Source organism: Tamandua tetradactyla, chromosome 3, assembly GCF_023851605.1.
Source record: "Tamandua tetradactyla isolate mTamTet1 chromosome 3, mTamTet1.pri, whole genome shotgun sequence".
Taxonomy (NCBI): domain Eukaryota; kingdom Metazoa; phylum Chordata; class Mammalia; order Pilosa; family Myrmecophagidae; genus Tamandua; species Tamandua tetradactyla.
In genome coordinates this window covers 40,882,379-40,897,948 of record NC_135329.1, presented here as the reverse complement: position 1 = coordinate 40,897,948, position 15,570 = coordinate 40,882,379, and the positions used below count along the sequence as shown (strand labels likewise).

Genomic DNA, 15,570 nt, shown 5'->3' with positions numbered 1-15,570 from the left:
TCTGGAACTGTGGTGGATTGAACTTTCTTCCCCTGTGTGGATAAGTGGGGCCATATGACTTAGTTGTAACCAATGAAGTTTTGAGTGGAAATGATGATGGTATCTACCATTTCTGGGATGAACATTTAATTGGCAGTGTGAAACCCCCAGAGCTCTCTTTTCCTCTGCCGTGGTGACCAGCAATTTCTGTGGAGTGGCCATTCCATGAGTCTCAAAATGAAGACAGAACCAATCAGAGTCCCCAGATGACTCACAATGAATGTGTAGTAGGAATGAAAATATACCTTTTTTTATTTGGTGTCAATATTGTGGAAATTTTTGTTGCTGCAGCATAACATAGTGTATTCAGATGGACATCACCAGAGATCTTTGTTTGGAAACCTCAAGAACAGAGAATGTAACCAAAGCTGTGAGTGGATACTTCGGCCTAGTGAGAGTATGTGAAGCAGCAAGCTGAGAAGCAAAGAGAAAAATGCTTGTCAAGGAGTGTCCAAAAAGATGGAAGTGAAAACAGAAAGGGACTGTGTCTTCGAAATATGCAAATAGTATAAAAAATACATGAGGGTCATTTCATTAAAGCCAAAGGATGAGAAAAATGGCAGTAAGGACAGCAGTAAAAAAGTGTTAAAGCTTCAGAGAGGTAAAATAGGTAGATTGAAAAATACTGGATCAGGCTAAAAGAGAATCATTGTTGACCCAGTGATTCAGCAGAAGTCAAATTGCAGTGGATTGTGGAGTGGATACAAAGACAAGGAGAAGCTGAACGTTTAGTCAATGCTTTCAAGAAGTTCACCGGTGGAGGATTTATTTTTAGGGTAATGGCTAAAGGAAAGCAGAGACAAGGAAACATGTACATTGTTGTATTTTGTCAAGTAAAGAATATTTCACTTTCAACTCTTATTCATTTATAAAAGAAGCTGGTGTATGGCATGAAATGTTGTAAATAGCTTCCCCTTTGCATTGTATGCTTCTCTTCTTGATATCCTGTTCTCTTTCTCAGTTTTCATGCCACTACTTCCTGCATATCCCCTTACCTCTGACCACTCCTCCTCAGCCTCTTTCTTGGTCTATCTATTCTTTTATTTTTTTCTCTCTCAGTACTTTAACTGAAAAATTTCATTGACATCTCACTTTTCCATGGCCACCTCATTCTACACAAATAAAATCTCCAGCTTGAATGACAGTGATGTATCTTTTCAATTGCCTTGTATATTTTTCCGCCAATTTATCTCGCTCAATTTCTAAATACTGTAGTGTCCAAGGGCACTATTTAGTACCTCTTTCCCTGCTCTCTCTTTCATCTTCCTGGATGAGCTAATCCTCTTTCATGGCTATAAATACCATCTTTAGGCTATTGACTCCAACATTGACATATTGCTCTCTGACTTCTGTCTGGAATGCAAGTCCTGCATATGAAATTGCCTATCAGTGTTTCCATAAAAATGTCAGATAAGGATCTCAACGCCACTTGACCTAAAAATAACTCTTGATTCCCTACCACCATCACTAATTTACTGTTCCCCCGGTCTTTCCTATTGCAATAAAGGGCAAAGTCATCCTCTCTGTTCCTCAAGCCAAACATCTAGAAATAATGGTTACCTACAGGAGGTGAATGAGAACGTAGTGGAAAGTAGTGGGGATGAAGTATAGCGACACTTCTCTGACTATATATTCTTGCATAATTCTGACTCCTAGAAACATGGTAATGGATCCACATACCCCAAACAATAAACATATGATATAAAATATAATAAAAATAGAAACACAGAAACCTAACAATGTTAAAAGTGAAAAACATGTGACCCAGTGAGGAAGGAAAGAACTAACCAAAGTTACTTAGGAAAATAATACTTTCACGCTATACTGTAAGACTAAAGACAAAAAAGAATTGTACATAAATACGGAACTCTATTTAATATATGTGTTTCTCACAGGTGTATTGATTAGCAATTATAACTACATTTTATGAATACCAAGATTGAACCAATAACTGTTCAGTGGATAAGATAATGGCTTGAAGCATGAGTTCTCTGAGGTTCAGATAATGTCATCAGAACCTCACTGTCTAAATTCTGCTTTCCTCTGTATTTGCTTCATTCAGATTCTCCCCAAGCCATCAGCTACTCCAGACTTACACGCCACCATTCTAGTTAGTGACCATGACAGAAAGAGAGCTCTTCTTTCCTGATAGTGAGCACACACGTCCCGAGGCACTCAATTCAACCATTCATTCAACATTTATCCATTGCACTTCTGTTGTGTGCCAGGCACTGTTCTAGTTGCTTTAGATATATCATGAACAAAACAGACGGAAATCTCAACCCATATGGATTTTACTTTCTTGACAGAGCAAGACAATAAACATAATAACTAATCAACATTAAATGACTAATTTATATGGTATATTAAAAAGTGATAAGTGCCATGGGGGAAATTTTAACAGTAAGGGGGATCTGGAGTGCCTGTGTGTGGAGGTAGGGGTGAGAGGTTTTATTAAAAATATGGTGGTAAGAGGAGGCTGAGTTATGAATGTGTAGTTGAGCTCAGAGTATCAGTCATGTGGGTATTGAGAACAGAGAGTTCTTGGCAGAGGGAGAAGAAAGCAAATGACCTAAGGCAACAACATGCCTCATTATTACAGGAGGAGCACAGAGCCCAGTGTAGCAAGCATAGAGTAAACCAGGAGAAGAAAGACGGTAAATTAGATCAGAGAGGTAATGAGATTAGGAGATGGGAGGGGCAGATTATGTAGAGTCATGTAGTCCACATTATTATACATACATTGACTTATTACTTTAAAAAACGTAGGGAGTCAAACAGATTTGAATATAGGAGTGAAATAATCAAATTTATATTTTAGCAGAAACACTGACTCCTGTGTTGAAACTAGCCTGAAAAGGCCATAAGGGCAAAAGCAAAGGGCCCAATTATAAGCCTACTGCAGTATCTCAGTCCTACTGAATTAGATGACAGCTCTGAGCAGCATGGTAGAGGTAGAAATGGTGAGAAGTGGTCAGATTCTGGATGTAGTTTGAAAGTAAAGACTAGAGAATTTCCTGACATATTGACTTAGTGTACGAGAAAAAGAGACTCGATGACTCCAAGGTTTGGGGCCTAAAAAAATGAAAAGAGGGCATTGGCATTGACTGAGATAGAGGACACTGCAAGCGGAATCGGCCTAGGTGGTGGTAGAGGAAGATCAAGAGTTCAGTTTTTCCCAGGTTAGTTAGGGAAGAAGGTTGGGTCTGAGTCTGAGGTTCACAAGATAGTTTTAGGTCAGATAAACAACTTTGAGAGTCATTAACATACAGAAAGAATTTAAACAGATAGACAGATCAAACTTAAAGTGAATAAAGAGATAAACATAAAAAGAGACAAATTAAGAACTGAGTCCTAAGTACCTGGACATTTAGAAATTAGGGATAAATGGAAGAACCAGCCAAGGAGACTGAGGCAGAGCAGCCACTGAGGTAGGAGAAGACTCAGAAAAGTATCATGTTCTGAAAGCCCAGTGAAGAAGAGTTTCAAGGAGGAGCAAAAATGATCAACAAATGCTATTGAAAGGTCTTGTAAGACAAGGGCTGAAAATTAACCAATGAATTTTACTATTCAGTGGAGTTTCAGTATGGTTATGGATACAAAGGAACAAGTGTGGGTTTACAAGACAATTGGAGGAGAAGAATTGGGAAACGGTAGGTATAGATAGCTCTTTCAAGGAGTTTTGCTGTGGAGAGGAGTCATAAGACAGGGTATCTGAAATGTCTGGAGAAGTAGGTTCAAGAGAGGATATATATTCCAGATGAATGTTTTTATGCTGTTGAACATGATGAGTGGAGAGGAAAATTGATAATGCAAGAGAGAAGGAAGGATCAATGTTTACTAATTAGGCAGTATGTATGAGATCTAGAACACAGGGTGGGGTTAGCATTAGATAGGAGCCTACACAGTTTCTCTAGACCATCAGTAGGGAACACAGAGTATTTGCACTCAGATCCTGAGCAGTGGGTAGACATGGTGATAGGAATATAAAGAAGTTCCTCTCTGATTATTGCAGTCTCTTTTCAGTGAAGCAAGAATTAAGGTTGTTAGCTGAGAGTTGGAACTCAGAGAAGAAGAGTTGGAAATTTAACAAGAAAGGAAAAGATATGAAATAGGATTTAAAAGGAGAGTAGGAGAATAAATGAACTATGGAGTGATAATGTGATTGCCAGGGAGCCTGAAGAGCCCAGCCCATGGAGATTCATGGCCATGAATTTAAGGGAAGATCAGTTAGCATGACCATGTTTTTCCTCCAACCACATTTAGCTACAAAGCTTCAGGAAATGAATAGGCACCCTATTCAGAACCGGGCCTTACCAAACAGATTGGTCTCCACTGGGTCATGTGACTATGCTTGATCTAATCACTCTGGCCAGGGAGGGTGAGGTTTTAAATGGCCAACCCTTCATCACATGACCACCTGTGCCGCCGGAAGATGGGATACTCTCATCAAAAACACAGAGACAAAAAGTAGGGATAATCAGGGTGCTATAGCCAGAAGAGGGAATGGAGGCTGAATACATAAAACATTGCTGCTCTGTCTAATTATTTCTACAGTTCATACCTATCAGATGAAAATTCTTTGGGTTTTCCATTATTTTCAAAGTTTCCATTATGTTATTTCTTTTCACCACCTATATTAAAAGAAATAATTAAATGTAGACCTAAGTTTTCCTGTGCTCATCACTAAAATTATTGTGATTTTAATTATATTTTAATAATAATAATTTAATTTATAATTATTATCTAAAGTTATTGGGTTAGATGACGGTGATGATGATTATTATCTGCCTTTTTCCCTCAAGGATATAAGTTTCACGAAGACTTGGACTTTTTCTATGTTTCCCCATTGCGCCTATCACAATGCCTAACGCATAGTTACTGATCAATAAAGATTAATTGATTGAAGAGATGAATGAATTCATTAATGACAGCGTATCATTATGTGTGTGAACATTAATGTAATTAATTCGTTAATGAATTACTTATAATTTATAAGCCATATACATGGTTAGACTGGCCAGCAATCTTTTTTTGTCCTATTTGTCAGGATTCTCCTGAATGTGTGCGTTATTTTGCAGGAACTCAGAATTCTAACAAATCCCTGTAATGCACAGGCTATTTGGAGGGTCTCCTGAGATCACATTTCTCTGAATATTTAGACCCCTCTAATTCACCACACCCTGAAGCTCTGGCCTGTTTATAAAGTTGGAGATTGTTGTCTGCCTTGGGAAGGCAGCAAGCCCATTATTTGAAATTACGTCATTTCGTTGTTGTCATGTTTCCTGCACAGTAGAATAGGAGCAAAGGCTGAACCTGTCTTGTTTGCTGTTGTTTTCCCCCCACTGTGATGGGGCACAGTGCCCAGCTCACTGGTTTAACAAGAAATATTTCTGGTCTTATTGGTTATTTGACTAAGGGACTGGGCCCGTAGAGGAATTAGTATGCTTCTGAACCAGACTACATATTCCCTAAGTGTTCTCCTGGCAGGAAAATGCTGTTAAATATTTGACCATTTAATATTTGATGAGGTTCAGTGCCAATGATGAAACTCCAGTCTGCCTCGGTGTGAAGTGTTTCCTGATCACTGCCACTCTCCTCCCCACAGAATTTCCTCATAGACCCATCTTTGCATTCCTGCCTCACCTGATGTCAGGGATTATACAGTGACAAAATTCCATTCCCGATGGCTCCAAGTTGGTACAAAATACATCCTTAGAAAAATATTTAAATAAATGGCCCACTGGATGAATGACTGAAATACTCTCCTTGATTTTGGAGATATTGTAGACTCTGTACATATGGTCAGTATCTACATGGACTCAGACATATTTCTCAGGACACATGACTATAATCTGTGGGGGGAAAATGGGCTATAAATACATTATACTTTGCTGACAATGCAAATATTAATCCCCTCTCCCAACACAGAGGAAAGTTGTTTCACTAATATTCATATTACTTGGTGAAGTGGATGAAAATTCAGATTCTCTGAAAGGTCCCCCAAATGGGGTGCTCTATCCCTCTGTCCCGGTAGATTGTGTTCTCGTGTGGTCTGGTCCATGTACCACCTGCAAAATAATCACCTAGAATGTTTATTAAAAATGCAGACTTATAGCTGACCCTACCCTTCTAAATTAAATCTCTGGGGCTAAATCCAGGAACCTATCTTATTTGCAAGCACCCCCAGGATTTTAATACAGAATGGCATTTGCCAAACCTTTAAATGGATGCTTTTCTTGTCACCCTGACATCAGCCTTCAAATATAAACTGTTAGCTTTATTTATATAAATGCTATTTACTTAGTATATTAATTTCTTAGGGCTGCCACAACAAGTTACCACAAACTGGGGGCTTAAAACAACAGAAATGTAGTCTCTCACAATTCTGGAGGCTAAAAGTCTGAAATCAGAGTGTCAGCAAGGCCATGCTCCTCTCACCGATGGCTCTACGGAAGAATCCTTCCTTGACTTTTCCTGCCTTTTGAGTATGGCCGCAGTCCTTGGCATCCTGTGACATGCCTAAAAAACTCCAGTCTCTGCCTCTGTCTTCACTTGGACTTCTTCCCTGGGTGTCTCTGTCTCTGCATTCAAATTTCCCCTTTTCAAAAAGCCGTCAGTCAGATTGGATTAAGGGCCCACTCTACTCCAATATGAACTCATCTTTAATCGCCCAATCCCATCTGCAACAACCTAATTTCCAAAATCCACACTTTCAGATACTGGGGGTTAGGACTTAAACATGTCTTTTTGGTGGGGTGCACAATTCAACCTAACACCTGGTAAAATCTCAAATGTAAAAGTGGTCTTAGAAGTAAATCATAATGCAGAAATCCAAGGCAAAATAATAGTTCATTTGTAATAGACACAATATTAATAATCATTGTGATTAGCATTTATCTAGTTCTGCAGAGAATGTTTCATGTTTTACTCAACCTACAAGGTGCTTGTGATGTTTGAAAGATAAATACATTGCAATCACTTTGATTTCTAGAAATAGCAGTAATAGAAGTACGGACAGCGTTAATTACAACACAGCAAACTCTTGACTCTCCATTGTTTAAAAGTCACTTGCTTTTACATGACCTCATTTGAGGCTTATAATAACCCTTGCAAGTAAATAGAGGCAGGTAGAATTATTGCTTTCATTTCATAAGCAAAGAAACTTTGGGCCAAGAAAATTGTTTTCTTATCCAGATTGGTACAGCAAGGGATGCATAGAAAAGAAAGTCTCCTGTTCCCCTAGGTCTTCTGGTTTCAAATCCTACACTCTTCTCTCTTTAGGAATGGCTGAACAATTTGAGCAGAAGACGATTGAGACATTTCATTTGCATGTCTATTAGCCATCATGTGGATGCCACTATAGTTCCTTTCAGAGAATAAGGCTTCTGAGACCCTTCAGGACCACAGCAATTTTCCATATTCTCCTGAGTTTTTTATTCACAACTTAAAGAAAGCAGTTGATTGCAAGAATCTTTCCTAAAGGCACAAATCTGACAGTCAACTGAGACCAGTCTATGTCTCTTGCATTAGCTTTGAAAACTTGCTGCATCCTTGTTTGCTTAAAATGCTTCTTCAGTATGAAATTTGTTGGGCAATTTAAGGCTTCTGTGTCCTGTTTATTTCAATGGCCATCCCTTCCTCCAAACCCACGACTCTGGCTGGCATTATGTTCTCTATTTTAAGAGAGAAAGTGAGGCACAAGGTGCATTAAGTCTCTAAAGCTATTCTGTCTGTGATGGCACTAGAGACAAATTCGCACCTTTCTCTTCTGGCAACGAGGTATTGAACTAGTCTTTGAGTTTATCTGAATTATTACTTCATTATATAGTTGTAATAGTCCATTGCTAATTTTTCAAAGAATTTAATAGGATGCAAAATTTGGAGTCAGAATATCTTTATGCTTGAATTTCAACTCTATCTCGTGCTCTGGGAATTTTGTCCACTCTTTTTAACTCTCTGTCAAGATTTTCTTTCCTTTGTGAAACAAGGTTAATTATAATACCTTCCTCAGCATCAAATGAGATAAGAAAATGAAAGTATTTGGTAGGTGGCTAATTATGTGTCTGAATTCCTTCACTTTTCTGCTAATGGCATTCTAAGAGAGATTATGAAGTACCAATGGGACCTCAGTTTGTTTTTGAAAATTCCTTCCAAATCTACATTATAAACACACATTTTATTTCAATTTACATGGGATAAATGATGTAACATTAAGTATAATACTTGTCATATCATGCTTTTAACAGCTTTATTGAGATATAATTCACATATCATGCAATGCACCCATTTAAAGTATACAAATCAATGGTTTTTAATGTATTTGCAGAGTAGTACAGCCATCACCACCATAATTGTAGAACATTATCATCACACCAAAAGATACTTCCCATTTACCTCCAACCCCACCAGCCCTAGGCAACCACTACTCTATTTCTGCCTATGTAGAATTTACCCATTCTGGACATTTCATTTAAATGTAATCATACATTATAATGTCCTTTGCAACTGGCATCTTTCACTGAACCTAATGTTTTCAAGGTTCATCCATGTTGCGGCACTAATCACTATCAATACTTCATTCCTTTTTCGTGGCTCAATAATATTCCACCCTATGGAATTAAGGTACCACATCTTAATTATTCATTTGTCAGTTGATGGACATTTAGGTTGTTACCATTTGAGGGCTATAATAAGTAATTCTGCTGGGAACATCTATGTACAAGTTTTTGTGTGGACATATGTCATGAATTCCTCAGGAATAGAAGTGCTGGGTCATTTGATATTCCAACCCAGCTCTGAAGAGCTCAGGTCAGTGAAGCCCCAAGACCAAAGAACACACTAGGCAGGTAGTTAGGCATGGATTTTATCAGAATTTACAAACAGGAAATCCTTCCCAGTGGTGGCTATCTGGAAAATGAAAGTCAGTGCCCCACAAAAGGGTGTCGAGTGCAAGGGATAGCATATAACAGTTTAGGACAGAGACATCCCATAGGGTATGTGCCGGTCTGAAAGGGTGAATGTACCCTAGAAAAACCATGTTTTAATCCTAATCCCATTTTGTAGAGGCAGCCAGTTCATCTAATCTCTATTCAGTACTGTATGTTTGAAACTTCAATTAAATTATCTCCCTGGAGATGTGACTCAATCAAGAGTGGTTGTTAAACTGGATTAGGTGGAGACGTGTCTCCACCCATTCTAGGTGGGTCTTGATTACTTTACTGGAATCCTATAAAAAGGAGATTCAGAGAGAGCAGAGAAGAACGACAGAGCCACAACACAGTACGCTGCAGAACCACGAAGCAGAGAGTCCACCAGCCAGTGAGCTTTGATGATGAAGAAGGAAACACCTGACAGGGAGCTGGAGAGGAAGCTGGCAGATGACATCGTGTTCGCCATGTACCTTTCCAGCTGAAAGAGAAGCCCTAATTGTGTTCGCCATGTGCCTTTCCAGTTGAGAGAGAAAATCTGAACTTCCTTGCCCTTCCTGAATCCAGGTATCTTTCCCTGGATACCTTAAATAGGATATTTCTATAGACTTCCTTGAATTGGGACATTTCCACGACCTAAAAGCTGTTAACTTGCAATTTATCAAATTCCCTTTTTTAAAAGCCTTCCATTTCTGGTTTATTGCATTCTGGCAGTTAGCAAACTAGAACAGGGTGTGAGAACAGAGTTTCCGCAGGGTCTCATGACACAGGGTCTAATGGTTTGCTCTCAACAATGACCAAGGGAGGAGGGTTTTAATGTTTTGTTTAGGATTCCACCTGTACATTTTCCCCCCACTCCCCCGAGAGCTGATGACCTTTAACTTCTGTCCTGGCCATTGTCGGTGGCTATGTGTAGCAACTTATTCTCAATATGGAGGGGGGACCCAGGTTCTGGGTCTCCAGAATCCACCCCTGTGCAGCAGACTATGTTGACAATAGGACAGATACTGCATCCATATTCCACAACGGTATAAGAGACAACAGAACACTAGGAGTCCCCCACACAGAGAGATAATCCCACAAAGAGATGCCACCGTGACCAAGAAAGGGAATTAAACCATTTTGACAAGGGGTCTATTGCTAATTGATCAGTGTTATGTATGTGCTCTTGTATGTAATTAAAAATTTGTGAAACATTATGCGAATAATCAGAAATATATAAACAGCATTGCACATTAAATAAGGCACAGGTGCTGCCTTGTGCTGCAGTGAGGATATCAAAGGCCATTTTATTTTGTAAAAATAAGCTTTGTGCTTTCTTTATTTAGCAAGAATATAGCTATTTTGGAATCATTAAGTATTTGTGCAGTGTGTTGGTTAAAGCTGCCACATGTTTTTCAGTAGCTATTGTAGCTCCACCTGATGCAAGAATAGTTAAAGGATAATACCACCAGAGAGTATGTTTTATTCAATAGCCAGCTTTAACTATTTCCCAATTATTAGGAGTATGGGGTAAAGAGTTATATAAGATAGTGGCTTATATAAGGGCTGTCCCCACATACAGCATCCTGTCCAGTTACAGGGTAAATAGAGCCAACCATATTGCCCCCAGGTCAGTAGCCATCTCTTAGAAGGCTATGTCCCATGTTGTCTGGAAATGTTTTACCAATGGAAAATCCTATTGTTTTGTAGCTTAACAGTAAAATTACACAATTCACAGGGTAGCTACCACACATTAGGAACTACGTTAAGTCGTTCCACACAGAAAGGGACAAAATGGTCTACTGTTACAGCTTCTGCCATCAGCCGCCCTAAACTATTATATACAGCATACCCCAGCACAGGTCTGGGCTTGTTCACCTGTTCCCATACAAGGGAGAAGCTGTAAGCCCTGGTCTCACTGCAGGACGGTAGTTGGATTTCAGTCTTAAATGAGAACATTCTTTTTCAGTTTTTCCAATGCATTGAATTCTTCCAGGCTAGCAAGGAATCCGCACAGTCCAATTCAAAGGGGTCACAGTCCAAGGAAGGTCAGTAGCACCCAAAGGTGGCAAGTCTGTGCAAACCCTACCTTGGATTCGATTGTTGGCATGAGTTACTGCTGAAGCCCACTGTAGGAAGGTGTTGCTAGGGCACTATGTGTGAAAACAAAGATGTTTAAGGAAACAATAAGGGGTAATTCTTACTGATCTAACAATATACATGGTAGAGTTTTATTGGTTGGGAATAAGGTACCAGGCAGAGGAATATCATGGGGAGGTTTTCTCCCCCTGCAACTCTTAAGAGTCTTTTACCATTATATCAATTGTTAATCTGGTTCCTGTGGAATAGCATACCTGGATTGGTGTTAAAAATTTTTAACAGACATTTTTTTAATATAAATGATAGTTGGTTTACCAATATTTTGGGTGACTCCTAATCTCCATGGGTTTAAAATTTCCAAGCAGCATGGCTGCATAGGCTAGCACTTAGACTAAAGGACCTCATTCTCTCCTGTTTGTATGGTCTGAGGTATAGGCAATAAAAAATTCTTGTCATTACTCTTTATAGGCTTTAAAGTGACTGGCCCTTTAATTTGTATTCTCAGTGCCTGCATCAGTTCTTTCATTAGCATTTCAATAGGAACAGGTGCAGCACCTCATGGGTTACATGGGATTAAGGCCAGATAGAGCCTCTGAGTCCACTATTGCAAGGATTTTTTTTATCATCTTTCAACTCTTTCTTTAAGAGGCATTCATTTTTTTCAATAAGGCCCACACCCATGGGATTATAAGGTAAATGAAATGTTCACATGATCTACTGGTACATGGCCCATGACTGGGTTATTTGCCCAGTGAAAGGAATCCCCTGATCACTGTGTATTTGTGTACGCACTACATAGAGGGCACCTACCCTTTTCCCAGACAGCATATGGCATATGGTGGATTTTCTATTAGTTTTTCCCACTGGAGAGTCCCATGGCCATGTCTACGGCAGTGAGAACACACCTACTTTGCCCCTTCCAAGAGTGGAAGAGGACCAACGAAATCCGCTTGCCACCTGGTCACTGGAGCCTACGATGGGCAAATGTCTCCCATCTGGTCAGTGCAGGGAGTATGAAGGGCACTCTCTAGTGATGTCCACTAGCTGCCAGTGTGTGAGTAGCACCTGAAACTACTGCACCAGGCACCATAGGGTTTGATACCCCTGGTGTCTGCTCTTCAGATGAAGCCATCCCACTGCTTTCCTGGTTTCAGCTGTAATGTCCAAACCCTTACAAGTTCATCTGCTTCCACATCCCCAGGTAACATGGTTGGAAGTGTGGGCAGGGACACGATAGACAGTTATCTTTCATCTTTGATAGGTGTATCAATTTATAAGCTGCCAGAATGTAATATACCAGAATTGGAACAGCTTTTATAAAGGGAATTTAATAAGTTACATGTTTACTGTTCTAAGCCTGTTAAAAATGCTCAAACTAAGGCATCCAGGGAAAGATACCTTAATTCAAGGGAGGCTGATGGGTCAGGAACACCTCTGTCAGCTGTGTACTCATATGCTGGCCCCTTGCTTCTGGGCTGCATTTCTTTCTGCCTCTGTTCCTGTGGGGGCTCCTTACTTTGTTTCTCCAAGGCTGGCTTTCATCCCTTGGCTTCCTTTGGCTCTCTCCAGGTTCTGACTTGCTTAACGTCTCAGGTGACATCTGCTGGGATCCAAGCATCTCCAAATATCCATGTCTCTGTTCTCCAAGTATCAACCTCTGTGTCAGTTCTGCTCTGAAGTTTCTGTTAGCTCTCTCTCTATTGACTCTGACTCCCTCCAAGGTGTTTCCTCTTTTGAAGGATTCCAGCAAACTAATCAAGACACACCTAGAATAGGTGGACTCACATCTTAAACCATTTCAGTAACAATACAAAGTCAAAACCAGTACCAAATCTCATCAAATTCTGTTACAGGCATGGTCTGTCCTAAGGCAAAAAATTCTCCTCTGGCTGTGGACCTGTAAAATTCAGAACATGTTATCTGGTGTCAACATACAAAAGAGGGACAGTCATAGAGTACATGTTTCCATTTCCATAGGTAGAAACTGAAAGTTGTGCAGGGGTCATTGGACGCAAATAGTTTTGAAAACCTATAGGGCAAACTCCATTAGATTTCAACATCTGAGAATCATTTACCCTTGCAGCTTTGGAAAGTTACAGACCTTAGCTTCTGTGGTTCTGCCTCAGAAGACATTTGTCCCTCAATTTGTCCCTTTTCTGTCCCTTTTAGTCACAACTAGTAGTGGTTCCATTTATACAGATCCCCCAACACTCTTATTGGTTATCTATGTGGTATACTGGGATCATACCCATTAGACAATAAGACTTCCCATAAATCCTTTCTGGATAACTTGATCTCTATTCTAGTTTGCTAGCTGCCGGGATGCAACACACCAGAGATGAAAATGCAGTCTGGCTGCTCCTTGTAGCTTATAGTAAATTATGAGAGGAAAGAGATAAACTGAGAATTGAACTCTCGGGTACAAAGAAAACACAAAATACTGGCCTAAAAAATTCTCAGCCTCCAGAAAGTGAGATCCCAGTGAATAGCGTCCCATGTGAGTATTGAACCAAACATGGAACCAGTCAGCCATTTCAGAAAAAGCCAGGATTGGAGATTGTGGTAGTTAGGTTCAGGTGTCAACTTGGTAAGGTGAAGATACCTAGTTATATTGCTTAATTTAATTGACTGGATGCGTAAATGAGAAAGCTCAACGTAGCACAGCCTAAGCAGCTTAGCATACCTCATCTCAGCACTCGCAGCTCAGCCCAGGCCTTTGGAGATGCAGAAAGGAGTTACCCCGGGGAAAGTTGTTGGAGCCCAGAGACCTGGAGAGAAGGCCCAGCAGAGATCGCCCTGTGTCTTTCCATGTAAGAAAGTACTTCTGTTGAAAGTTAGCTGCCTTTCCTCTGAAGAACTATACGTTTTTAACTAAATAAATCCCCTTTTATTAAAAGCCAATCCATGACTGCTATGTTGCATTCTGGCTGCTCTGGCAGACTAAAACACCTTCCTTCCAGTTTGGAATAACATGTTCTTCATTTCTGTCTAAATCCTCATCAGAGGTATCTTTAGAGTCCATATTCCCACAAACACTATTTTCAAATCATTCTAGGCCTTCTCTATCAAGCTCCTCACAACTCTTCCAGGATCTTTGCTTTATCCATTTAAAAAGTTGTTCCAATGTTTGATATTTGCAAACCACAGCAGCACCTCACTTCTCTGTTACCAAAATCTGTATTACTTTGACAGCTGCTGGAATGCAGTATACCAGAAATGGAATGGCTTTTTTAAAGGGAATTTAATAAGTTATAAATTCACAGTTCTAAGGAAGTGAAAGTATCCAAATTAAGGTGCCAACAAGAGGTTACCTTCACTCAGGAAAGGCTGATGAGTCTAGAACACCTCTGTCAGCTGAGCAGTCATGCGATTGGCATCTGCTGATCCCTTGCTCTTGGGATCACTGCTTTCAGCCTCTGTTCCTGTGGGGATTCCTCACTTTGCTTCGCTAGGGCTGGCTTTTCATCTTTTGGCTTCCCTTGGTTCTTTCCAGGTTCTGGCTTGCTTAACATCTCATAGTGACATGTGCTGGCTCCAAGCATCTCCAAACATCTGTGTCAGCATCTGTATCAGCCCTGCTCTGAAGTTTCTGTTGACTCTGTCATTTCTGAGGTTTCTCCAAAACGTCTCCCCTTTTAAAGACTCTAGTAAACTAATCAAGACCCACCTGTAATGGGTGAAGTCACATCTTCATCTAATCAAAACGTCACACCCACAATCAGGTGTGTCACATCTCCGTGGATATAATATAATCAAAAGTTTCAGTACTGTTTGATAATAGAATCAAACAATATTGAATCAGGATGAAAAGAAAAAGCTGCTCCCACAAGATTGGATCAGCATTAAAACATGGCTTTTCTGGAGTACAAAATAGCTTCAAACAGCACAGTAGGAGTCCCAGATGTTTTTCCACAATTCTTGTCCCCAGAGGGGGCAACTTTTGGTTTTCCATTCTTCCTTTCTCCAGGTTGCCATCCAGGTTATAAGGTCTTTGTAAACAGCCCAGCTTTGGTACAGAAAGTTAGCGTGTCTCCTAGTTCATGTATTATTACCATCTATAACTGCTCTTAGCTCAGCCCATTGGCTGCTTTGCATATGCCAGTCTCCCACCATATGCTGTCAGTACTGGGTTGTACTGCCGCAGCTGTCCATGTGGGAGGCTACCTGCTAGCAGATTAATCAAGTGTACCAAGCAGACTTGGGAATGATACCCATGCCTTCTATAGTGGGCATTTCCACAGCTATTGCAGTTGCAGCAACTATTGTTGAACCTTTTGTAGAGGGCACTGGCCTGAGAATCTCATGCATATCTGTACTTAGAGGGCTGGTATTGAAAATGCTGCGCTGTAGCAGGTGAGCTTTCCATTTGGTCAGTCTGCTTAATTGGGCCCTGCCAGTGTATATAGCTTAGAAGCTGTATTGGTTGGTCACCCCTGGATAGAGATGGCTATTTTCAAGGTGACTGGGCATCTTTGCATCAGTCCTTCCACTTGCAATAAGGCATTATATGCAGCACACA

At 40.2% G+C, this 15,570-nt stretch overlaps 1 protein-coding gene and 1 long non-coding RNA gene across 3 annotated transcripts in view; one reads left to right on the top strand and one right to left on the bottom strand.

Moving 5' to 3' along the window:
* Positions 1-15,570, top strand: part of DLGAP2 (DLG associated protein 2) — a 1,049,558-nt gene that overhangs the window by 915,638 nt on the left and 118,350 nt on the right. The window lies entirely within an intron of this gene.
* The window catches only part of LOC143677253 (uncharacterized), a 96,288-nt gene that overhangs the window by 75,734 nt on the left and 4,984 nt on the right, over positions 1-15,570 (bottom strand). For both annotated transcript variants that reach the window (XR_013172479.1, XR_013172478.1), the window contains exon 3: positions 4,604-4,673. This is a non-coding gene — a long non-coding RNA (uncharacterized LOC143677253). The remainder of the gene's footprint in view (positions 1-4,603; positions 4,674-15,570) is intronic.